General features: G+C 34.7%; 1 protein-coding gene and 1 pseudogene across 1 annotated transcript in view; one reads left to right on the forward strand and one right to left on the reverse strand.

The window, feature by feature from the left end:
• ABL1 (ABL proto-oncogene 1, non-receptor tyrosine kinase) overlaps window positions 1–27,060 on the forward strand; it is a 190,834-nt gene that overhangs the window by 78,521 nt on the left and 85,253 nt on the right. The window lies entirely within an intron of this gene.
• Window positions 18,480–22,470, reverse strand: LOC127550916 (ADP-ribosylation factor-binding protein GGA2-like; annotated as a pseudogene).

Here is a 27,060-nt window from a genome sequence, read left to right on the forward strand (position 1 = left end):
TGCCAAAATGTTTGTGGCAGCCCTGTTTATAGTGGCTAGAAGCTGGAAAATGAATGGATGCCCATCAATTGGAGAATGGTTGAGTAAATTGTGGTATATGAACATTATGGAATATTATTGTTCTGTAAGGAATGACCAGCAGGATGAATACAGAGAGGACTGGCGAGACTTACATGAACTGATGCTAAGTGAAATGAGCAGAACCAGGAGATCATTATATACCTCAACAACGATATTGTTTGAGGATGTATTCTGATGGAAGTGGATCTCTTCGATAAAGAGAGCTAATTTAGTTTCAGTTGATCAAGGATGGACAGAAGCAGCTACACCCAAAGAAAGAACACTGGGAAATGAATATAAACTGCTTGCATTTTTGTTTTTCTTCCCTGGTTATTTATACCTTCTGAATCCAATTCTCCCTGTGCAACAAGAAAACTGTTCGGTTCTGCACACATATGTTGTATCTAGAATATACTGTAACCTATTCAACATGTAAAGGACTGCTTGCCATCTGGGGGAGGGGGTGGAGGGAGGGAGGGGAAAAATCGGAACAGAAGTGAATGCAAGGGATAATGTTGTAAAAAAAAATTACCCTGGCATGGGTTCTGTCAATAAAAAGTTATTTAAAAAAAAAAAAAAAAGGAAGGACCCAAGATACAGGTTGTATGACAGGTTTTTGTTGTTGTTTTTCTGATAGTAAAACGGAGGAGGGGCCAAGAATACTGAAAGGATATTAGGAAGGGTTTCTATGATAGAGAAGACTTGCCATGTTTGTAGTCAACATGGAATGAACCATCACTTATAGAGAGGCTGAAAATGAGAATGGTGGGAATGAGGAAGATAATGTGATTATATCTTAGAGGAGATGGGAGGAAGATTACAAAAAGAGGAGTTGGCCTTGGTAAGGAGAAAGACCACTTCTTCATCAGAAACTGGTGTAAAGGAGGAATTGATAGAAGGGGATTTTGAGATATAGAAGAGAATAGAAAAGTGAGCTCAAGGTGAATAGCCTGCCTTTATTTGCTCTATGAAGTTTAGTGCCATATCCTCTGCTGATAAGGGAGTGTGATTGTTAGTTATACCCTGTTATACAGATTTACCGATTTTTAATAAATTTAGGTGTTTAATAAATTTGATGGTGATGAAATACTAAACAGATTTGATAAATTTTTAGAAAAGTTTTTTGTTGACATGTTGAAGATATGCTTTTGACTTAAAATATCTGTATCTTGGGCACAAAATAGCTGCCTTGCAGTAACTTTATAGGAGTGGATGGAAAATGTATTGGACTTAATCTTGAAGGACAAACTACAAAGCATGACATATAATTTGATGGCTAAATATTTAATTATCCATAGTTGTTCATTGTATTCATAATTTTCTAATGCTGTAGTTCTAAAAATTTTGAAATTGATCAACTCCAATTTCTACTTGTCTTTAAAAAATACACTTTATTTTCAGTTTTGTCACTTGCTTATTATTCCTTCTTAGTAAGGAAGCTCAGAAATTTTTTTTGGATAAGTGGCTTAGTTTGTTATGTGGACATATCTCATAGAGAAAGAAAAGAAGATTAAAAGGCATCCCGAGTTAGTTTCATTTCAGTGAGCTCTTTATCTCTGTTGTGGTATTAGAATTCTAGTTTTTTGAAAATTCTTTGCAACTTGAGATCATAGATTTAGATCAGGTAGGCTGGGTAAATCCCATGCCCTCATTTAACAGCTGGGGCAACTAGCTAAGATGTCAGATGACTTACTCAAGATTCCATAGGTAGTAAATTGAAGAGAGATAGAACTTAGGCCCTTTGATCAGCTCCTTTCCTCTGTATCATGTTAGTTTTTTTTGTTCCTTGTAGGTCTATGAAATTTAATGATATAGGCTGATAGAAATGTAGTGTATGCCAATTCTGATGTGATAGCTGGAATTTATTAATGTGTAAACTAGTTTGACTATTATGAATATACATGAATATATATCTAAAGTATACATATATACATATAATATCTCAGTGAATTCAAAGAAACATATGTAAATATTTTGCAAATGTGAAAATTTTTAATCAGCATTTGATTGTATTATTAATGTTCTGTGCATGGCATTACCTGTTGACAGTGTTTTTTACTTCCACTGAGGATTAGAATAGATTTAACCTTTAAGTTTCTGATCATTACTCATTTCTGCAGTTTACAAAGGAAGATTATTCACTCCTGGAAAAAAATAATGTGCTACAGCCAGCTTTCAGTTATTTCTGGTAATGGAGTAGAAGAATAGCATGGTAATTGAAATTGATTTACTCACTCCCTTTAAGCAGTGCTGCCTGTGTTCATACTTTTGAACAACCAGATAATAGAGCAGTGCTCCAGATGTGTGGGATATTCATCACAAATGAAACTTGAACTAAATTCCTTTTTCTTTCCTTGCCATATGACTGAATTTGAGAAAGATGATTAGACCTTGAACATTGAAATAGACTCTGGAATAGGTAGATGTGAGGTCACAAGAGGAAGATGGAACAAGTTATTCAAGGTATTGGAAAAGTTGGTAAAACAACTTTGAAATTAAGTTAGCCTCTAAAAGTCCCTAAAAAGTCCTGATGTATTTGAAGAACAGAAAAATATTTCTTGCCACCTGTCCTGATATTGAGCCTATTTGCTAATGTTGGTTTGGTTTATCCAGGTTGCTCAGTAGCCAACTTTTGCCTGGAAATGTTCATAGCTTGTTTTGAAGCTGTGCAGAAGAGCACACTTGCGTCATTCTGAAAATGCAGTGAGTCAACTCAGTCCCAAGGGAGCAGTAACGGCCTCAAACAGAAACTTGGAATGGAAAATAGTATGAATTTAAAGACATAGTACTTTTAGTGTAGGAATTTATTTAGTAATATGATGAATTCACAGAAAGCAGTACCATTAATCACGAACCTAAAAAATACTTAGGGAATGATACTTTTGCTCTTTCCAGTTGTTATTCAGTAAGCATTTATTAAGCTTCTACTGTTTGTCAGTACTATGTTAAGCACTAGGGATACAGATTAAAAAAACAAAAACAAAACCAAGACAGTCTCTTCCCTTAAAGAGTTTTTGCACTTGATGGAAGATGTTTGTCCTTAGTTCTTGAAGAAGACCGTGACCATGATGTTATGGCTTGTAAGTGAATTGGATTTAAATTTGGCAGAGTTGTGCAAAATCACCAGCCTCAATCTCTCTTCCAGAGCCATCTGAATCCAGAGGCAAGCTGTAGATCAGGATAACTGAAGATGGTCTCCTGATACAGGGAGATCTTCAGAGGTATGGGAGACCCTGGCCTTTTTAAGTGAAGATCATTTCCAGGTTTCAGTTTGTCTGAAGCAACATCCCTTCAGTGATTAAATTTAGGTAAGAAGAAATGAGGCAAAAATGGCCTCTTACCTAATCAAAAAAAAAAAAAAATCATTCTGGAAAAGGAAGAAATCTCAAGGTTTCTGGCCAAAACAGCAACAGTTTTGCTATTTATACTCATTATACTCATTCTGAGCCATCAATGCCCAAACAGTGATCAAATGAGGCTTGGGCTGGAACCTGTTGTAAGCTCAGTCAATAAGAGCAAGAGTGATTTGGGTTTAAGGCATGGTCCCTAAAAAAGAAATTTAGCCTGACCTGATGATATCTTGTGAGGTTTCAGTGATCTAAATTAATAATCTTTTGGGCAGAACACTCACAGATAATTATGATTCCTTAGGTGCACAGAAGGAGAAAAGGGGGGGAAGGAAAAGAAGGAAGGAAGGAAAGAGTGAGTGAGTTGTGTTGCCTAACCGAAACTGCCAATTGGATCCCCAATGGGGCAGTTGCCATTACTCATTACTTTTTGTCCTTCATTCTCAAAGAGGATCATGACATCAAGAAAGTGATATCAAGGCTTGCAAGTGCAAAGTCACCAGCCTCACTCTCTCCTCCAGAGCTATCAGGGTCCAAAGGCAAGATATAGATTGGGATGACTAGAAAAAAATGGAAGAAGATATATACACAAAAGGAAGCTGAAAAGGGTAGGGGAGGATAAAAAGGCGTTCATTGTGGTGGTATGATGGAAAATTACAAAGAAGACCTGTTAGAGCTATGTGGGAAATGAGGCCATGTGGTTGGTTTCAGCATCCTATTTCTGAGGTTTTAAGAGTTCCTGGTGTCATCTTCCAGTGAGAAGAGCGGGGATTAATGTTGAAGTTTGAGTACTGAGTCTGATTGGATTTTGTAGGATGATAAGAATGAAATTCTTGGGGGCATGATAGAAGAATTCAAAGAAATGTAGTAAAGCTTTCTTGTTTGACATATGTTGTTAAATGGCAGAATATAGAAAGAATATTCTTTAAGTTAATTGTTTTTTCATTATTGTTCTAATTGCTGCAATAATTGGACTTTACAGATGGTTCTCCTTAGGACCTTTAGTGTAGATATTGGTATTGTTGCATTTTGCCGAAGTTTGATGTAATCAAGAAAACATTTTAGATTTTTAGTAGAATCCTGTTTGGGAAAGATTTTTCTCTTTTATTTTTAATTACTGACCACTTTACTGCCTATTCTTAGTTTTAATTCTCAGTTGTATCTGTTAGTAGAATTACATGTCATATCTTTGCTTTATTAATATTATTTTCCAAATTGCATGTCCAAGTTTATCTTTCATGTTAGATGCTGCTTGTGACAGGTATTAATAATTCTTCATATTATATATGTTGATACGCTGTTTGGTTTTATTCTAGAATTAGGGTGGGAGATATTCTTAGTGGAATTTAGTGACTCAGTTTCCAAATTGTATTGCAGTTTTTGTACTAGACTTTTAGTTATTGAGTTTCTTGCCAAGAATATATCAGAAATTTGTAGAAGGTTCTGATGGCCTCACAGTCTTTCTAGATAAAAAGAAGAACCTGCTGATGGAATAATTTTGAGAAACTTCAGCCTGAGAGTTTGAAGCATCTCTTTCCCTGAATTTACTCATTCATCCATTGTTCATCCACTCAGTCAATAAGCACTCATGAACTAAACAGTGTACTAGGCTCTGGGGTTAAAAAATACAAAAATGAAATAGTTTTTCCTAGCTAGGACAGATTGTGGGTATTATCAATTGTTTAGAAGTAAACTTTCTTACACATTTTAGGATGGATTAAATGATTTGTGGAATTCCCAATAATTCAAGGCTTCTGGAACTCTAAAATGTCTACAAAATCAGGTCTTAAAACTGTGATATATTTATTGATAATAGAATCATAGATGCCTTGATAATAGAATCACAGAGTTGGAAAAGACCTGAGAGATCATTTCATCCAGGTGTTCTTTTTAAAAAATAATTAGTTCTGTTTGTTTCAAATGATAAAAATTTGCTTTCTTACCTTGCCCCTTCTCCATATTGGGGAAAAAATACACTCTCCCTTTCCCATATAAACATGTATGTTCAAGCAAAATAAATTCCTAGTGTCCAATGTCCAAAAAATTGCCTCAGTTTGCATTTGAGTCCATTACTCTCTCAAGAGGTGGATAGTATTTCATTATTGCTTTTCTATAACTGTGGTTTGTAATTCTGTTGACCAGAACTCTGTTTGTCTTTACATCATTGTTATTGTATAAATTGTTCTCTCTGTATTACTTTATACAAGTCTTCAAATGATTTCGCTTGAAACAATCCTATCATCATTTCTTATAGTAAATATGCTTCATCACAGTCATGCTGTAACTTGTTTAACTATTCTCCAATTAATGGATAATCTCTTAATTTTCTATTTCTTAATCACCCCCACTCCCACACATCTATAAAATATTTTTGTGCAGATGAGTCCTTATCTTCTTTTGTCTCCTTGTACTATAGTATTGCTGGGTCAAGGAGTACATACAGTTTAATAACTTTTGGGGGCATAGTTCCAAGTTGATTTCTGGAATGGCAAAGGTCCAAGGGATCTTAACTTTTTTTAAAAATTGTTTTGGGCATGGAAACTTTGTGGCAGTCTGGTGAAGTCTATGGATTCCATCTCACAATAATGTTAAAAAATGAAGCTGTTACTTTTTCTTAAATTCAAGTTCATAAAATCCCTGAAAGCTCTCTAAAGATCTCTTGAGGGCTGTGAGGTCTGTGGACTACAGATTAAGAACTCCATCTTTAGTCAACCAATCAATAGATCAATAGACATTTATTAAATGCCTACTGTGTGTACTAAATACTAGAGAGATAAAAAAAGGCAAGACAGTTCTTGTCCTTAAGAAAATGTTACAATCCCCTTTCCATCTCTAGTTTCTTTTTTATATTATAACAGTAAAGTCAGATTATATATGTACTCTCAATGTGTACCCATAACAGAAATACAGTTTTCAAGATTTTTTTTCCTTTTTACCTTTTTATGCTTCTCTTGAGTTCTATATTTGGAGGTCAAATTTTTTGTTTAATTCTAGTCTTTTCATCAAAAATAAATGGAATTCACCAGTTTCATTGAATGTCCATCTTCTTTCCTGAAAGAAACAGTTTAGCGGGTAATTTATTCTTGGCTACTGGCTTGAAATCAGGGCAGAGTGGCCAACACTGCTGTAGCTTCCTGTGGATTCCTCCCTGTAGATTCTCTGCTATGCAGAGTGAGCAGTGCTCTGGGGCTCTGTGCTGTCTGCACTGGCATTTGTGGTCAGTTGTTTGTATTAGGCTGCTTCCCTCCTGTTTCCAATTGAAACAGAACTTCTAATCTATTTCCTCCCTGTAGATTCTCCGCCCTGTAGAGTCTGCACCACCCTGTGGTACAGTGGAGTCCACACTGTCTGTGTTGGCGTTTGTGCTCAGCTGCTTGTGTTGGCTACCTCCCTCCCATTTCCAGTTGAAACAGACCTTTTCTGATGATCTTTGAAATTATCTTCTGCTGATAATTTGTTGCACTCCCAATATTTGTGGGTTCTGCCCATCCAGAGGCTGGATTTTGTAATTAGTGTGAGGATTGTAGAGAAGGTCAGAGAGAAATGTTTTCTCTGCCATCTTGGCTCCGCCCCTAGAAGTTCTGCCTTTAAGGAAATTATAATCTAATTTAATTCTTTTGCAGATGGGAAAATTGAGACTGAGAAAAGGAAAGTCACTTGCTAATGGTCTACATTTGGGAGTTTGATCCACTTGACATATCTATGGAAATTATAGATAGAAGTACTACAACTAACTCATGAGATTAAGGATGTAAATTTATTGCAGTTAGCACTTTGTTAAAATATCCTTGCACAAACTACACTCTTTACTAGTGGTCTCATAGACATATTATTTTAATAAGATGAACCAGAAGATCATGTAGAAATGTATCTCTTGCCGTTATTATAGATTAAAACTACATATTACATAGGTCCCAATCAGTAACGATAAATCATTAGTTTCCTTTGTATTTGATTGGATGCCTTTTCTTTCTTAGCAGAAAAAGTTACCTCTGTGTTGAGTAAATCCATCTATAATCTATAATCCATCCTTTTTTATGTTGTTCTAGTTTCAGAGAAACTAATTTCATATTGCTATCCTCTTCTATTTTCTTCTGGAACTTATTCCAGTAATACTTAGACTTTCTTTCCTGTCATCAATTTCTTCTGGTCTGTAGGCTCATTCCTTATTGCCAAGAAACATATATAAGTATCCTTATCCTTAAAACAGCTTACTTGATCTTACTATCTCCTCAATCTTGTCATAGTTTTTTTTTCCTCCCATAATTGGTTAGTTTATTGATTTGGGGGTGATCAGAAGATACACCCTCAAGGATCAAATATCTGAATGTAGACTTTAGACATGCCATTTCCCCAGTTATTAAGAAGGTAGCCACACATAATGGGGAAGCATGGTTAAGGCCTGCCTGAAATAGTTATATTAGACAAGGCACATGTTATTCAGGGCAGCATGACTTCTTATTTATTAAATAATGAGTCCTTTCCCCAATTTTTATTTTCTATAGAGTAACCTATCAATGATACAATCTGTGTCTCTTTATTTTGCCCAGTACCCGATATTTTTAAATGATAATTGCTTTGTTATAAGTTTTAAAGTTTTTTATTGCAGGATCACTTCCACTGACTTTGTTTCATAATACTCTTTTTTTTTCAGATTGTTCTTTAATATGAATGTTATTATAATTTTAATCGATTAATTGAAGAAACCTTTCTGTTCTTTTGATTGTTACAATATATGTGTAAATTAATTTAAATAGTATGTATTAACATTTTTATTGTGTCAGTTTGACCCCTCTAAATAATGTTTAAGATGTCTTTTATTTCACTTGTAGTTTTATAGTTGTCCCTATATAGAATGTGTTTACTTAGGTTATTTTCCAAATATCTAATAATTTTTTTTTGTTATTTTAAGTAGTTTCTTTTAAAATCATATTTTCTTAGTCTTTATTTTTAGCAAGTTAAGAATAAAAATGGGTTTTTGCAGATTAACCTTGAATTCTGTCACCTTATTAAGCTCATTGTCTAATTTTTTATTGCAACAATTGAATTTTATAAATAGACTATCATAAGTAAATTTTTTTTTGAAATAAATATTATCTTAGCCTCTTCATTTCCATTGTTAGCTTTTCCAGTATTTTTTCTCATTGTTGTAATTGCTAGAATGTATATTAAATAAAAGCAGAAAACTGGACATCTTTGTCGTCATTTTTTAAAAATACAAACATTGCCTTAACTATTAAATCCCAAAGTGTTTTTTTGACTTTTGTGCTGGTTTTGCATTATTGATCAGTGCCTGCTGGATACTCTTTGTCTTCCAGTGACTTTCATGACAGCATTATCTCCTGACTTACCTGTTTGACTGGTCTTTCTTAATCTTTTTAAAAAAAATTTGTCAGCTTATCAGCTTTTTTCCATCTTCTGAGTTTAAGTCCAATTTCAGACTCTTAGGATTCTGGGTAAGTCACTCACTCTCCATTTGCCTCAGTTTCATCATGTGGAAAACAGGGATAATAATAGTATTTCTAAGAATGTTGTAAGGATTAAATGAGATAATATTGTAAAATACTTAGCACAGTGGCAGGCACACAATAAATGCTATATATGTGTTAGTTAATTGTTTTATTAAGTATAGATTTTCCCTAAAACTCTAGTTATTGTCTCTTTTGCCCTTTTTAATGAGATTTTCTAATTATAATTTATATGAAAATCTTTCCAATATCCTTAATCCTTCTCCAAACTTGAATCACCACCACTTCTGCATCTTGAACATCACTACATGGAATTTTCTGTTGGTGTTTAATTCAAACTCAGCATGTCCAAATTAAAACCAATATTCTTCCTTCTTAAACTCAGTTTTTCTCTAGACCTTATTTCTAATGATAGGGCCACTGATCTTTTAAGTAACTCAAATATAACTCAAGTTATTTTTCCTTTATGCCCCCTCCCTCTGAAATCATTTTCCAAAACTTGTTGATTCTTCCTTTGCAACATCTGTCTATTCCTTCCGATTCACATGGCTACTCCTTTATTTCAGCCCTCATCATTTTTCACCAATTTGATTGCAATAGCATTCTTATTGGTCTCTTAGTTTGCAGTCTTCTCTTTAATCCAAATTTTCTCCACAGCAGCTAAAATAAACTTCCTAAAACACAGGTCTGATGATATCATTCCTTTCTCAAAAGCCTTTGGGATTTACTGTTGGTTGCTTCTAGGACAAAATGCAAATTCCTCAGAAGAGTAGTAAAGTCTCTACACATTCTGGCCTCTGCCTACCTATTTGTTTTTGAGTTCATAGGATTCTTGGCTAAGAATGAATGCACTAGATCAGAGATATCAAAATAGATTGCTTGTGACATTTCTATGGTAGCTATGTGGATAGAGTGCTGCCTTATTTCTCACTACTCCCTTTCATGCAGATATTGTATACATACTGGACTACTTGCTGTTCACAGAATTTCACATTCCATTCTCCACTTGTCTTTTTGTCCCCTGCGACATGCAGAAACATATAGCTCCTTAGACCTTAGACACCTCATTTTGCTTTAAGTCTTGGGTTTGTTCCTCCAGGTAGGCTGCTTCAGTGAGCGTTCAGGTTGTTAGTATTCTCTCTACCTTTTAACTTACTTTATTTATTTATTTGTCCTTGAGGTCAGGGACTAATTTTTTTTTTTTGGGGGGGGGGGGTCTTTGTAGCTTTGTATTTTTCTTCTAGACTAGACTAGAACTGTGCCTTTTCTGTGGTAGATATTTAATAAATACTTTTTTGAATTGAATGTTGTGGCCCTCAGTAAAACTGAAAACTCCTTGAGGTATGAGGACTTTCATTTTTGTCTTTACATTCCTTAATGTTCTGCAGGACAAACTTGATAGTTAGCACTTAGATAAATGTTGAAGAGCATGAAATTATCTCTTCAATCATGAGTAGTATGGGTAAAAGGAAAAAATACTTAACAAAAATAAGTTATTAAATGAAATTGATAGAAGTTCAAAACATTGGAATTTATGTACTAATTTCATAAATAGATTTTTTTTTTTAAATAACCTTACTAAGTAAGACCAATTTGTGCAGAAAGGAAGGAAGTGTCCTGTTGGAATAACAACATTTGCAAACACAAAATCCCTTTTCTTCAGTTTCCTTCTTTCAAATATATGGATTAGTTATGTAATTTTTAGATTCTATGTGGACCTATGAAATTTGCTAATGTAAACTTTTAAATACTAAATATAATAGGGGAAACTACTTCCCAGGAACTAGACCTTCTTTACATGTTTGATATAGAAGATTTTTTAAAATAGAGTATTCTTCAACTGATATCTAAATTATCATGGATTTGAACTTACTGTAATTCACATTAATTTTTGTTATATGCCACTTTCCCATCTAGATTGATATATTGTTTTAATGCTAGAACTTGAAATTTTTCTTCTGAGAAAGCTTTCAAAGCCCATTTAAAAAACTAATAATTTTAATTCAAATTTACCATTGACATCTGTATGCCTCTAATTTTGATAGCCTTGAACGTAAATCATCTATAGATGACATTGATTCATTGGCAAGTTGCCATCTTGTTAGTAGAAGTTCCTTAAATTGGGACTGTAACTTCCTTTTGGCTTTCTCTCACCTATGATCTCATGTCCATAAAATTATGAGAATGTGCTCTTGCCAAGAGATTTTGATCTGTGAACCAGCTGATGTATTTATTCGAGTGAGTTCATGCAGATACTTTTAAAAATGATTAAGTTTGAGATCCCTTAGACTATAAAAAATATGGGTGTTTTCTGACCAGATTTGCCCTCGAGAAGCAAAATTTCATGAAAACATTGTTTTTCTTTAATAATTTTCCCTTAATTGATTTCCAAAATAAAATGATAAATAACTTTGGCATTCTTTCTTTCATTTTCATAGCTGATAGTGTTTTAATTATATCCCTGTTGCCTATACTAGTGATCTAATATTCAGATATTCAGAAATGTCCCCAGAGATAATTGACCATATCTGGAAAGATTCACCAGATAATTGATATCTGTAGGAAATGATCCTCAAAGGAAAAACAAAATTGCCTCAACTCACTAATCTTATTAAATAAATGATGTTAACTTAGGTCCTTTGTAGCTATTGAAAGACACAGCATATCTTGGTGAAAAAAGAATTAGAAATTTTGGATTCAGAGCCTGCTTTATTATATATTATTTGTGACTCTGTGACTAACAGTTTTCCTATCTATAAAATGAGGTAGTTTTGCAAAATCAGGAAATCTTAAATTTCTCCATGTCTCAGATATTTGATGAGGATATCTGGTAAAGCCTATGAATCCTTTATCAGAGTATGTTTTTAAATGCATAAAATGGAATACATAGAATTACAAAACTAATTATATTGAAATAGATATTTTAAAATTTGTTTTTGAGTTCATACATTCTTGATTAAGAATGAATGCACTAGATCAGAGATCAAAATAGATTATTTGTGACATTCCTATGGCAGCTATGTGGTACAGTGGATAGAGTGCTGGGCCTGAAGTATGGAAGACTCATTTTCTTAAGCCATCTTTGCCAAGACAGCCCCAGATAGGGTCACAAAGAATGAGACACAACTGCAAAATACTGAACAAAAAAAAAAAAAATTACATTTCTGAGGGTAGCCAGAACCAAATTAAGATGTAATTGGGAAATACTTAACAAAATGAATGCAACTACAGTAAAACATAGAAAACATTATATTTTAAATGTTATTCTATGGCTTACCAAGATCTTTAGGTCTGGATTAGTGGTCCTTCTTTTTATTTGAGTTTGAATTGTTTAGTCATTTCAATCATGTCTGACTTTTCCTGACCCCATATCTTGGTGAACATACTAGAGTGGTTTGCTATTTCCTTTTCCAGCTCATTTTACAGATGAAGAAACTGGGGCAAACAGAGCTAGGTGATTTGCCCAGGGTTATACAGTTAGTGTCTGAGACTGAATTTGAATTTATGTCTTTCTGATTCTAGGCCTGGTATTCCATCCACTAAACCACCTGGCTGTCCTTATTTGAGTTTGATACTACTTAATTAAATGATGGATTTTAAAATTCTTTTATTCCAAAATTTTATGATTTTATAATTTTAAAAATTATAATAGTTGCTATAAAGACCTTACAGGTATGGAACCTCATTTTACTAAGAGAGATCGACAATATTAAAGTTGCCTGGGTTACTTGAGAATTTAACTGATTTGTCCCTGGCCACATAGCTAGTGTGTCAGGCAGGACTTGAATTGATTTAATTCTGATTCTAAAGTTGATCGTTTTTCTAGTTTCCTCCCATCAGAATGTGAGTTTTTTGAAATGCTATAATTATTGAAGGCAGATAACTACTTTCATTTTGATCATCTTACCTCAGTGGTTAAGCATGGGTCTTTATGGCATCAATCATAATAGATGTATAATAATTGCTATTTCAATTGAATTGATTAGTGTTATGGTATCCAAATTAAATATTACAAATAAGGGTCTTTAAATTTGAGTTGCTTCTTTGAGTTTCCTTTTTCTCCTTTTTCCTTCCTTCTCTCTTTCTCCCCTGCTATCTTTTTCTTTTCCCTTTTTCTTCCAAACTTTTTGTTCCTTTTCCTCCTCATCCTCCCCTTGCCCCTCTTCCTTCTCTTCCTCTTCCCCCTTTCTTCTTTCTTCTCCTCCTTTTTCTCCCCTTATTTTTTATAAACTAAGTTAAGAAGCATTCAGTTTTTCAGAGCTTCCCACTCCCCTTGAGTATATTTTTAATTACTAGAGTTTTCTATGCCAGCAACTCTTATGAAAGTGTCATCCACATGATGCATATCAACTGACCTTCTGGCAGAATATGTTGATTGTCCCCTCTGTGGGGACTACCCCTCCCACTATTCTGGCCAGAAAACTAGCAAATATCTGATTAACTTCCATCCTGTTCCTAGGAACTTTTGTAGATTGCTTGATAGATGGAATATGAAAAGCATAAACAAGCTGGTAGTCTTCATAACAATATAACATTCTTGAGTAGTTTTATTTGAACAGTGACTAGCTGAACAATTAGATTTTTGTACCTCAGGAAAAAATTAAATGTCATGCTATATCTTATAGCCATTCTTCCACAGAGTTTATGCTTCATGCTACACAGAAGGAGTGATATTATGAAGTGGGTGGTTTTTAGTGTTCTGCTTCAAATGGCATTGGCCCTTAATGCAGCTGGTTTCACTTAATTTATTTTGTTTAAACAAACCCTGTTCCTGGAAATGGCTTCAGCATAGTGTGTTCCTTGTAGCTATTCATTTGCCTTTTTTTTTAAAAAAATGATACTGCAAAGTATAAGTGCATGGCAGAAGCCAAAGTATGCACTCTGAGGTTGCTATCATCATTTAGGAAAAAATATGGTGTTTCCAGATAAACTTCTATTGGGTAGTTTTAAAGGAAGAAGTTGATGTTTTTATTTATAGCATAAAATTAGCCAAGGTCCTTTGTTGTTTAGATGTACTCCTATTTTCAGAAAAGTTAATTTAAAAAAAATCCAGCTTAAATAAGGTGAAATTAGGAGATGATTAGGTTTTTCTTTGAAAATATGAAGTACTCTTTACTTTATAGAAAGTTATGGCTGGTTTTAAAAAAAATACATTTGTATTGATATCTTTTGTTTTTATATTACTTATATTTCCTCCTGTATCTCTTCCATAAATTCTCTCCCAGAGAGTCATCTCATAAAGCAAAAAAATATTTTTAAAGAAAAAAAAAATCAGCAAAACTATTCAATACATTGAAAATCTGAAAATAAATAACAGTATTTCAAAACTATAGGCCTAAAGAGTTGTGGGGAGGTGTCTTCACATATCTCTTTCTTTGGGGCCATGATTGGTTTTTTTTTTTTTTTTTTGACAATTTTGCAGCATTTACTTCTTTTTTCAGTGCATCTTTTCATTTATGTTGTAATCATTGTCTATATTGTCTATATTTCCTTGGCTCTACTTTACTCTGTATCAGTTCATATAATTCTTTTCATGCTTCTCTGTGTTCATCTTACTTTTCATTTCTAACAGCACAGTACTATTTCAATACATTTGTATACATTAGTGTACCACAATTTGTTTAGACATTCTCTACTCAGTAGAAATGCATTTAGTTTCCTGTTCTTTGATAATGTAAACCACAAACTAGGTTCAGGAAATGCTAAAATGAATCCATCCCGCTCCCTATTATCAACCATAATCAGTACAAAAAGTTCAGCTTTCCCAGACTATCTCATTACCATAGTTAAGACAGTCATAATGTGATTGCATACAATAAGGAAATGAACTTTCCTAGACTGTCTTGATTGGCATATCTTTAGAGAGATCTGAGGCCTGATCAGCTACTTGGCTTCTCCTTGATCTCTCCCAGGCCTATCCTCAACTCTTCTCTGATTTCTTCCTTTACTTCCTAGATCCTGCCCCTGATCCCCTGAAACTTTTAACCTCAAAAGCAAGTTGCTTATTCATTTATGACACTGCCTTGTTTAGTCATATTTGTATCCATGTACTATTCACATAATAAATAGAAAATCTGTTATGTGTGATAGATGTTTCTGACATAATTTCTTTATGCCACAAACAAAATCTTTGTTAAACTATTTTTATGATATTCTTTTTACACTTATATTCTTCCAAATTTACTTCATATTTCTATTCCATATTGCCACTTATAGTAATTTTATTAACACTTGAAATTCAGATAGAAATATGTTGCTGAAGCAGAAAAACACAGGGTTTTATTTTTTTTCCCCCAGCTCCTTATCTCTACCATTCAGATTCTCTTCAATAGCTAATTTTAAATCTTTGGTGTTGTAGTAGTGGTGGTGATGGTGTACTTCTAATACAACTCAAGATTGATCTCATGGGAGTAGATAAGCTATTATCAAAAGACCCCATAGAAATTAGCAAGCTTGGGGAGTAAGCCTAGGATGGAGGAGCTACCACTGTCCACTACTTTCCCATTTGCAAGCTTATCTAGGAGTAATGTTATAACTAAAGCTCTTTTAGAGTGAGAAGAATCCTTTATTCCGCCCTTCTTTTGAGAAATGGGTGTGCTCACTTGAAAAACACACCCCAAATGATAAACTTTATACTGTAAGTTTGGTTCCTTACCCCTCCCTTCAAGGTTCGGATTGGTCAGATTTACAATCAGAGTTAGTTACAATTGATTGGATTTACAATCAGAGTTACAATTGATCAGATTTATAATTCTCTTTATTTGTCCATTCCATATGTCAAAAAGCTTGTGCCTTGTCATTGATCATAGCCATTTTGGGCCAATTTCAGCTTGGACTCTTTTGTCAGGAACTTTGTTGTTTATCCAGTTGATTCACACGGTAATTGGTTGGAGATATAACAAGTTATTTCACCCCTCCCTTCATTCTGTTTTGACAATATCTGTGGAAACCTAACTTCTTATACTTTTCACATGAGCTTTATATTCTGAAATTCTGGCCTATTTTGACAGATTTTTTAAAAAAGCAACTGCCTCCTTTAGTTGATTTCATCTAGTAATCTTTACATTTGAATTTTTTGAACCTCTTTTTGACACTGAAAAAGCATCCTTTTTCATCTAGGAAAATATGGACAGAAAAGAACAGATTCTTGTTAGAAGGGAAGAGGAAGAAATCACAAATGCATTTATTTATAGTTTACGGTTTGTCATGCACGGTTCAGTATTTTTACAAAGACTGTATCATTTGATCTATTGATGATGTTTGTGTCTAGCCTATACTCAAAGATTTGTCTCTGATTCTTTCTGTCTCTCACTATCTGTCTCTCTGTCTCTTCCTCTCTCTATTTCCCTTCTCTTCCCTCCACCCCTACCCCCTCTGATCCTGAATAATGATTTAGAGCATTTTTTAATATGACTACATGGCTTTAATTTCTTCACCCGAAAATGGTTTGTCATATCCTTTAATCATTAAATCAAACAAGATTTTCCAAACATCTGAAACTCAACATGTCTAAAACTGAACTTATTATCTTTCACCCCAAACCCTACTCATTTCCACTATAATCGCTTTCTGTGGAAAGTACCACTTGGGCATTATTCTCTGTTCTTCTTTTTACTCTATTCCTCACCCAGCATATCCATTCAGTTATAGGATCTTGCTGTTGACACTTTTACAACATCTCTCATACTCAGTCTTTTCTCTCCCCTCACAGAATTGTCACTTTAGTTCAAAATCTCACCAACTCTAGCTTCGATTATTACAATGATTTTGTAATTGGCTTTCCAACTTTAAATTTCTCCATGACTGCCAAACTAATTTTTTTCTCTTTTGTATTTGTTTATTAAATGAATTTATTAAAACTAAATACAAAATAAGAAAAAAATTAGGAAAAAAAACAAAAAAGGGGAAAAAATAATCATGTGCCCAATCCTCCCATCAAGGAGGATTTAAAATATGTAATAGTAAATTTCCATTTCAAGAAAGCTTATATAATAATAGTAGACATTATATTCATGACCGTCTAACTTTCCTTTGCTTCCTTGTAGGATATTCTTTTGTTTTCTGCTGTATACTTTTTACTTTATTCTTTTTTTTCCCTTTTTATTTTCCCCATTTTCCCTAAGCAAGCTACACTTAACACATAGATATTTTATATTTATATATACATGTGTGTATATGTATGTATGTGTACACATATCCCATATATATCTATGTACACAAAGGCATACATTTATATGCATACACATAACATACACACATAAACACATGCATCTTGCAAGTTCATTGAATGCCCTTTTTTTCCTATTCAATATTATGTTTAGTTTTGTTGGGTATGATATTTTTGGCTGCAGACCTAGTTATTTTGATTGTTCATATGAAATATTCCAGGACCTGAGATCTTTTATTGTACCTGCTGATAAGTTCTGTACAATTCTAATTGTAACTCTGGCATATTCGATTTTGTTTTGTTTGTTTCCTGTACAATTTTCTCTTTGATCTGGGGTTTTGAAATTTAGCAATAATGTTTCTATGTTTCCAAGTAGGATCTCTTTGAGGTAGTTATTTGTGAATTTTTTGTATTGCAACTTTTCTCTCTTCTATCACTTTAAAACTTTTTTCTTTTTTGATTATTTCTTGTATTATTGTAGTACATTTCTTTCTGTTTTTTGGGTCACAGTTTTCTAGTAGTCCAATTCTTATAGTTTTTCTTTTTAATCTATTTTCCAAGTCTGTTGTTTTTCTTATTTTTTTCCTATTTTATTTATTTAATGTAAATGATTTACATATCAGTCAAAGCTTTTCGTTAAGTATCTTTTATGTCTTTCTGCATCAATAAACCATCTAAAAAACGAGAATCAAGTTTATCTTAATTGTGTTGTACAATGAAGAGAATGGTACGCTCAAGTAAGCAAGTAAAAAAAAGCTTTCAATGAGGATAAAAAGGAAAGTGGAAGTATTAGGAAACTAATTTCTTCTTCTCCTTTACCTGAAGACCGTCTACCTAGAGAAGGTATAAGGCATAATGGTGGAAAATACTGTGGGTAGAAGCTAGCTACTGTGTTCCTCTAATCTACAGGTATGTGCAATGAACATTCCATTTGGAACATTTCTTCAATAAATTGTAAGCTGTCTATATAAAAAGAGACAAGGATTCTCTTTAAAGATGTCAGTTGGGCAGAGATCTTCTAAACAAAGAGGTATCCAAGACCAAACAAGACTTCTGAAAAAGGAGCAGCCTGGGTGCCCTAACAAACACATTTGAGGGATGACAAGACACAAAAGTGAGAACAATGAGGCAACATTCATAAAAGATCATTCCACTTTGAAATGATTCCCTGAAACATGGGCCTCTGCTGTGAGCTTTGGCTTATAAAATTCCAGTGACACCAGAGAATCCGTCACCATACAGATAGCAGAGATGATGGCAGACTGTCATGTTGAAGAGTGATGTCAGGTGCATTTCACAAATGGCTCATAATGCTATTCAAACAGCAGTACCCACCCATACATTTCATATCAAAACCCCTAGTCAGTCCTGGGCAAAAATGAGCAACAGAGATAGGCTCAGGCTTGATGGTAAAGTCCAGAAGAGTGCATCATGAGGTTAGACAGTAGTCCAGAGAGCTGGATCTGGAAAATCACTCACTTCTCCTACTTCACTGAAGGGCTTCCCACCTTGAGTGAATGTCAACTTCTACTTTAGCCTGACAGGCTCTTTGTGTGGATTTGCAAGCAGCAGAACCTGAGAGATCACAGCGGGTGGCAGCGTGGACTAAATGCAGGAAACTTAGAACTAGAGACTGGTTGCAATTTCACTTTCATTGCCTTTGGCCAGCCACCTGAAACACAATATCCCAGACAGATTGTGGCGCTGTGCTCAGCATGGACAGCAACAGTACCTGTACCTCTGGGAAACCAGGGGGCCCAGCCTGGGGAAAATGGAGCAAGACTTTGAAACCATTTCATTCATACATGGTGATAGGAAGCAAGTCATTGGGCTTAATTGATTCTAGTGGAACAAAAACTTGAGCTAGAGATTTATTCAGGGGTGTTGACAGGAAAGAAGTGTCTCCTGATTTTCTCTCCCAAGACTGTTCCGGGAAGGAATCGTTGCTCATTGGTGAATCTTTGGGAAGTGTTTTCTGATGAAGGAAATTCATTGTGCTCGATGGGTCAGGGAGTAGAGATGTCTAGGGAGCAGATAAGTCCAATAACAATTTCTTCTCCTAAGAGCTTCTTTGGGAGCCATTAATCTGGTCAGTCCTGCCAGGCAAGGGCTTCTTGGCCACTGCATTGGGAGAGAAATTCCCTTCCTCCAGGCAACCATTCTCTGGGACAGTCTAAAGAGAATCAAAGTCTAAGGATGTCTTGTATATTTCTGGGGCATCATTGAGACACTGCTGGGAAGGGACGCCAGATCCAGAGTCCAGTTCAGAAAAGTCCATCAAGGAGTAGGTTTTGATGCTGGCTTCTTTATCCTTTAAGGCTTCGGAGGCAAGCAGCTCTCCCTAGGTACTTCAGGTGACTGTGCTGGGCACTACGTTCCCAGCATTGACTTGCCCCTCCACCACCTACTTATAGAGGAGAACACCCTGAGTAAGAATGTCATTGGCCTGGAGAATCTCTGCTAGTGCCTCATCACCATCCACAGTGTCACTGGCAAGCCGGAATAGAGCGGGCCTCAGCTTTTCACACTTCTTGTACAGGCCCTGTAGGCTTTTCAGGTCCAGTTGCTTCTGCTTTGGCCCTTGATGGTTGCTTAGCATCTCCTTTATCAGTTTTACATTACTGTAGACTTGCTATATGGTGTTGATTCTTTTTTTTATTTTTAATATTTTATTTTATTTTATAATAACTTTATATTGACAGAATCCATGCCAGGGTTATTTTTTTTTACATTATCCGTTGCACTCGTTTCTGTTCCGATTTTTCCCCTCCCTCCCCTAGATGGCAAACAGTCCTATATATATTAGATATGTTGCAGTATATCCTAGATACAGCATATGTTTGCAGAACCAAACAGTTCTCTTGTTGCACAGGGAGAATTGGATTCAGAAGGTAAAAATAATCCGGGAAGAAAAACAAAAATGCAAATAGTTCACATTCATTTCCCAGGGTTCTTTCTTTGGGTGTAGCTGCTTCTGTCCATCATTTATCAATTGAAACTCAGTTAGGTCTCTTTGTCAAAGAAATCCACTTCCATCAGAATACATCCTCATACAGTATCGTTGTCGAAGTGTATAATGATCACCTGATTCTGCTCATTTCACTTAGCATCAGTTCATGTAAGTCTCTCCAAGCCTCTCTGTATTCATCCTGCTGGTCATTTCTTACAGAACAATACTATTCCATAACATTCATATACTACAATTTACCCAGCCATTCTCCAATGGATGGGCATCCGTTCAATTTCCAGTTTCTAGCCACTACAAACAGGGCTGCCACAAACATTTTGGCACATACAGGTCCCTTTCCCTTCTTTAGTATCTCTTTGGGGTATAAGCCTAATAGTAGCACTGCTGGATCAAAGGGTATGCACAATTTGATAACTTTTTGGGCATAATTCCAGATTGCTCTCCAGAATGGTTGGATTCGTTCACAACTCCACCAACAATGCATCAGTGTCCCAGTTTTCCCGCACCCCCTCCAACATTCATCATTATTTTTTCCTGTCATCTTAGCCAATCTGACAGGTGTGTAGTGGTATCTCAGAGTTGTCTTAATTTGCATTTCTCTGATCAATAATGATTTGGAATACTCTTTCATATGAGTGGTAATAGTTTCAATTTCATCATCTGAAGACTGTTCATATCCTTTGACCATTTATCAATTGGAGAATGGTTTGATTTCTTATAAATTAGAGTCAGTTCTCTATATATTTTGGAAATGAGGCCTTTATCAGAACCTTTAACTGTAAAGATGTTTTTCCAGTTTGTTGCTTCCCTTCTAATCTTGTTTGCATTAGTTTTGTTTGTACAAAGGCTTTTTAATTTGATATAGTCAAAATTTTCTATTTTGTGATCGGTAATAGTCTCTAGTTCATCTTTGGTCACAAATTTCTTTCTCCTCCACAAGTCTGAGAGATAAACTATCCTATGTTCTTCTAATTTATTTATAATCTCGTTCTTTATGCCTAGGTCATGGACCCATTTTGATCTTATCTTGGTATATGGTGTTAAGTGTGGGTCCATGCCTAATTTCTGCCATACTAATTTCCAGTTATCCCAGCAGTTTTTATCAAATAATGAATTCTTATCCCAAAAGTTAGGACCTTTAGGTTTGTCAAACACCAGATTGCTATAGTTGACTATTCTGTCTTGTGAACCTATCCTTTTCCACTGATCAATTAATCTATTTCTTAGCCAATACCAAATGGTTTTGGTGACTGCTGCTTTATGATATAATTTTAGATCAGGTACAGCTAGGCCACCTTCATTTGATTTTTTTTTTCATTAATTCCCTTGAGATTCTTGACTTTTTATTGTTCCATATGAATTTTGTTGTTATTTTTTCTAGATCATTAAAATATTTTCTTGGAAGTCTGATTGGTATAGCACTAAATAAATAGATTAGTTTAGGGAGTATTGTCATCTTTATTATATTCGCTCGGCCTATCCAAGAGCACTTAATATTTTTCCAATTATTTAAGTCTGACTTTGTGTGAAAATTTTTTTGTAATTTTGCTCATATAATTCCTGACTTTCCTTTGGCAGATAGATTCCCAAATATTTTATGCTATCAGCAGTTATTTTGAATGGAATTTCTCTTTGTATCTCTTGCTGTTGGATTTTGTTGGTGATGTGTAAAAATGCTGAGGATTTATGGGGATTTATTTTGTATCCAGCTACTTTGCTAAAATTATGAATTATTTCTAATATCTTTTTAGTAGAATCTCTGGCATTCTCTAGGTATACCATCATAATGGTGTTGATTTTCTTGGAGATCTTCTCAGATTTCTCTTGTTCCTCCTTGATAAGGGTCTTGATCAATCTGTTGGCTGCCTGTAAATCTTCAGGATGGTTACTTTTCAGAAGCCTTGTCAAGAGCTTTGATTTTTTTTCATCGGCATCAAAGATGGAGCTCTTGGGCCTGGTAGAAGGTGGGGGTAAGATTTTGTCCACTGGTAATTTGGGTTCTTGTTTAATGATTCCTTGTTTCTTCAGCATCTGATAAGCATCTCATATTTTGATATCCTCAGGAAACCAAACTGTCCAATTGAACATTATTTCAATAATTCTTGATTTGACTTTGTCTGTGGTCCAGGATCCAAGATACTTTGGAGAAAGCACTTTGATCAGCTCTTTCAGAAAGCGGAACTTGGCCACCTCATCATGGAATTTCTCTCCACAATAGTTCATGCACCCCTCCAGTACTGTTAAGGCATGAAGAGCTTCCCTCTCCTGTGGGGATTGGATCTTGTGGGCCAACAGCCAAGTTGCATGGGATGGGCCATCGGGGTCAGTGTTCACCTGATCGCAGAAACATTGGATACAAGACCAGTTCTCCTCAGACATGCTTGAATCTGTGGCTTTATTGAGCCATAGCTCCAGCGCTGCCACCTCTTTGGGCCCCGATGTAGCCTCGGCCACCGCCATGTAGCTGTGCTCCTCGGGTTCATCCTGTTGTTTTTCTTATAAGATGTTATATATTCTATTCTATTTTTTCACTCTTCATATTTTGTCTTGTTATTTCTTGGTCTTTTATAGCTTCACTGGCTTCTCCTTACCCAATTCTAATTTTCAAAGAATTGTTTTCTTCTTTAAGACTCTGGATCTCTTTTTCTAATTGGTTGACATTGCTTTTCATAATATTTTTTTGGATGGTTCTTATTTATTTGCTCATTTATTCATTCATTTTAGTTATTTTTCCTCATCTCTCATTTGATTTTTAAAGTCTTTTTCATTGTTCAATAAATTCTTTACTTTATGTTTTCTTATCAAGATGAATCCTGGTCTTCCCTAATCCCATAGTAAGTTTCTGTGGTTGGGTTCTTTCTTCTTTGCTGGCTCATTTTTTTATTTTTAATGAGAACTATAGTACAAGCCCCTCTAACTTTGGAGTGAGGGAGATGATGCCTCTAGGTTCACTTCAGCTCTTTCCTCTGACTTGGAATCCTAAACCAAGACCTCTAATGTTCAAGTGCCCACAATCAGCAACGTCCCTGCTCTGCTGCTTCTGCACTCATTAGGTGTGTACTGGTTTCTTCTCACCCAGGGCCACATCTCAGCAGCACAATTGGACCTGGTCCTCCTTATCAACAGAGGTTTTTTCAATACTTCCTGGACTTAGATCCCTGACTTCTCAGAGTATCTGGGAGGCAAAAGTTCTGTGGTTCAGGCTGAGACTACCTTGGAACCCAGCTTCTCCTGGGTTCCCCACTTGTTTCTGTGGAGTTAATCTTGAGATGTTTACATTCCATACTGGTTAAAGTTCAGCCCTGGGGTCTTTCTTATGATCTTCTCTGATTATTCCTAGAGGACCTCTGTTTTGACCCAAGTCTTAGTTATTTTTCGAAGTCTGCATTCTACCTGAGGTGTAATTTTGTTTCGTTTGTGGTAGAAATCTGGAGAGCTTGAAATTTTCTGATGCACTCAGTCATCTTCCTAAAGTTCTCCCCCAAATCCAAAGAAAATTTCATTGGTACAGATCTAAGTTTATGACTCTTCTGCTCAGCCAAATTCAATGACTTCTTGTTGCCACTAGGATAAAATATGAGCTCCTCTGTTTAGCTTTTAAAATCTTTTACCACCTAGCCCTAGGTCTTTCCAGCATCATTGTAAATTATTCCCCCTTTCTGTACTTTGATTCACTAAAACTGATGAGTTTTCTCTGTCCTCAGAAAGGATATTCCACATCCCATCTCTTTGCTTCTGCACTGGCCATCCCCTATATCTGAAAAGAACTCACTCCTTACCTCTGATTCAGTTCTTCTCTCTCTCTTTTTTTTTTTTTCCCATTATATCCAAGTACATTCTTCTGAATGAAATCTTTGTTCAACCTTTGACTTTTTGTGTCCTTTCTTCCAAACTAAATTTTGTATGGATTTGTATATACTTATATACTTTATTTATTGCTAAACTTCTTGTGAGGAAATATCATTTAATGCTTTGTACTTGTATGCCTAGGGTCTAGCAAAGTTCCTGGCACATAGTAGATCCTCAACAAATACTTATTGATTGATTGTGATGTTGGCCAAGTAAATTAATTCCTTTGAGCCATACTTTTCTCCTTTGCAAAATAATATTTGTCCAGATGATGTCAAAACTTTGTACATTTTGAACATTTTCATATTCTTTGACCTTTGCAATTAAAATCTAATTAATCCTTCTAGAATATGATTAAATGCTTTTGAAATTGCACTGGAAATTCATTAGTTGCTTTAGAATGGAATTCCTTCTATGGTATTAGATCCTATCAAAAGGTTTTAGTTATTGAAGGATGAAAAAAAAAAAGATTATAAGATGACCTTTACGTATAAAGCCTGAACCTTTAGTAAGATTCTTACTAGTAAGAACCTTAGTAAGATAATAGCAGTTTTCAAACTTTTGATTTAAACCATGCAAACCATTGCTGTATATGCATTTGTATATCCTCTTTCCCTTATGGTGTGAGTGTGCAGATATGTGTACACATATGCACATGTGTGCATGTTCATACCTGCATTTTAATGCAAAGGATACTGGGTTGTATAGATGTGTATAATATATAGATATTTAATATATAGTATTCTGATATGTATAATACAAAGTTTAAAACCACTTTGTAATTTTAAACATTCATCTAGGGAGTTAATTGGGTTGCCTTTTCTTTTCTTAAATCCTGGAAAAGCTTGAGAAAACTGACATTCTCTTTTTAATTTAGTGGCAAAAACATAGCCATATAGTATAGTATATTTTCCACAATGTTTTATGTCTTGTTCATCTTGAAGGGATGAGATATGAGTCAAAATTCAAAAGCAGCAATGTTCTTTATGGAAGCCAGTGTTTATTTTCCATTTTCTTGTTGTGGTTTAACTGAACCCTGCTTGTTGGACTCTTGTGGCCTAAACTTTCCTAAGCTATATTGTGAACATTTCAGATGCTTGGCAGTGGACAAGAACTTGATAAGAAGAATCCAATACTTCTGTATTTTTTTGGTGTAGAATGGCTAATTTGTAGGCTTGAAAGCTTGTTCTTTCCAGTCAAGAAGATTTCAGTAAAGATTCTGTTTTTAATTCCTGACAGTGAAAAGTTTAAAATATTTTGCATGAAACTTAGAATATGTTAGAAACTGAGATCTAGAAAGGCAAATAATTTAACTTATATTAGGATTGTACCCAGGTTTCCTAATTCTCATCCTGTTTTTCTCTGATTCTGTTAAACTTTCCATCTTTATGACTTTAATTGGAAAATACATATGCTTTCTTTCTTTGTGGATAGAGTTTTACCTAATATAGTATAATTAAAATAAACAGTGGAGAGGGCCCAGTAATTCGCATGAGATATTATTTGGGAAGACCTATAGTACTTAAGGGTCCAGAAGTCTATGTACAAAGGCTTAGTATGAGTGAGGTAGATCTTAACACAAAAGAAGTAACTTTGCCATGAAGTACTGTTGAGACCTATGGGATATAGCTAGTGACTAGGATGTAGAAATAGAAGATTTTACCATATTTGAGAAGAACTTTGAGACACCAGTGATCTCGTTTATGTGGGTGCTATTTCTAGTGAATCTAGAGATTGCAACTTATTAATCATGCTTGTCCATTCTGTGCAATTCTTCTCTGTATTCTCCGATACAGTCTGGTCAACATTCTTCAAAGAACCTTTCTTTGAATTTCTTGGCATGTGCGGATAGTTCTGGAGCCCATAGTTCTGCTATGTAACTGGCTTATCTTTTTTTCTGGTCATATAGTTTCTGGATGACATCCTTTACAACGATTATAAAATATCCCAGTTGTATTTTAATCTGGTGTAGAGGCTGGCTTGGTCCAAGAGTTTGCATTCTGGCCCGAATATCAAGCATTCTTTTTTTTTTTTTTTTTTAAAATTTTTTTTATTATAGCTTTTTATTTACAAATTATATGCATGGGTAATTTTACAGTATTGACAATTGCCAAACCTTTTTTTCCAATTTTTCCCCTCCTTCCCCTCATCCCCTCCCGTGGATGGCAGGCTGACCAATACATGTTAAATATGTTAAAGTATAAATTAAATACAATATATGTATACATGTCCAAACTTATTTTGCTGTACAAAAAGAATCGGACTTTGAAATAGTGTACTATTAGCCTGTGAAGGAAATAAAAATGCAGGTGGGCAAAAATATAGGGATTGGAATTCTATATAATGATTCCTAGTCATCTCCCAGAATTTTTTTTGCTGGGCATAGCTGGTTTAGTTTATTACTGCTCTATTAGAACTGATTTGGTTCATCTCATTGCTGGAGATGGCCACGGCCATCAGAATTGATATCATATAATATTGTTGTTGAAGTATATAATGTCAAGCATTCTTTAACCACCTTATTATTCCTATTGTGATATAGTATGATTAAATTATTTTGTGTAATTGTTGATCTCATTTAGTAGTCTCTGTAGTGTTCCAGAGCTTGAGGCAATCTGCATAATTCAAAAGGAGCATATTAGATAGAAAGGATAATAGCATTTCATTTTTTGTCAAGGTAGCATAGTGTAGTACAATGGCATCAAATTCAAATAGAAGTGGTATTAATTTAGAAAACTTCAACTTAACAATTTCTGTGTTGTATTTTTATTTATTTTGTTAAATATTTCCCAATTACATTTTAATCTTGTTTAGAGTGCACTGAAAAGTTTTTCTGGATTTTAAGTTTGACACCTCTCACACAGTGAATGAGGTACTGGATTTGGATTCAAATTCTACTTCAGACACTCACTGTGTGATTCTAGACAAGTCACTTAACCTCTCTGTACTTTAATCAACTTATCTGTAAAATGAGAGGATTGGATTCAATGGCTTCTAAATCCTCTTCTATTTCTAAATCCAATGATATACTTCTGTGATTGATGAACCAGAGTGGAAAGTTACTTGAGTAAAGACCAATGGAGAGAGAAAACAAGGTATAGTGTGGTAGAAATATATAGATCAGTGGTTCTCAAAGTGTGGTTCTGGGACCCCTAAGATCTTGAGACTATGAAGTTAAAATTATTTTCATAATAATACAAA

This window comes from Antechinus flavipes, chromosome 2 (genome assembly GCF_016432865.1).
Source record: "Antechinus flavipes isolate AdamAnt ecotype Samford, QLD, Australia chromosome 2, AdamAnt_v2, whole genome shotgun sequence".
Taxonomy (NCBI): domain Eukaryota; kingdom Metazoa; phylum Chordata; class Mammalia; order Dasyuromorphia; family Dasyuridae; genus Antechinus; species Antechinus flavipes.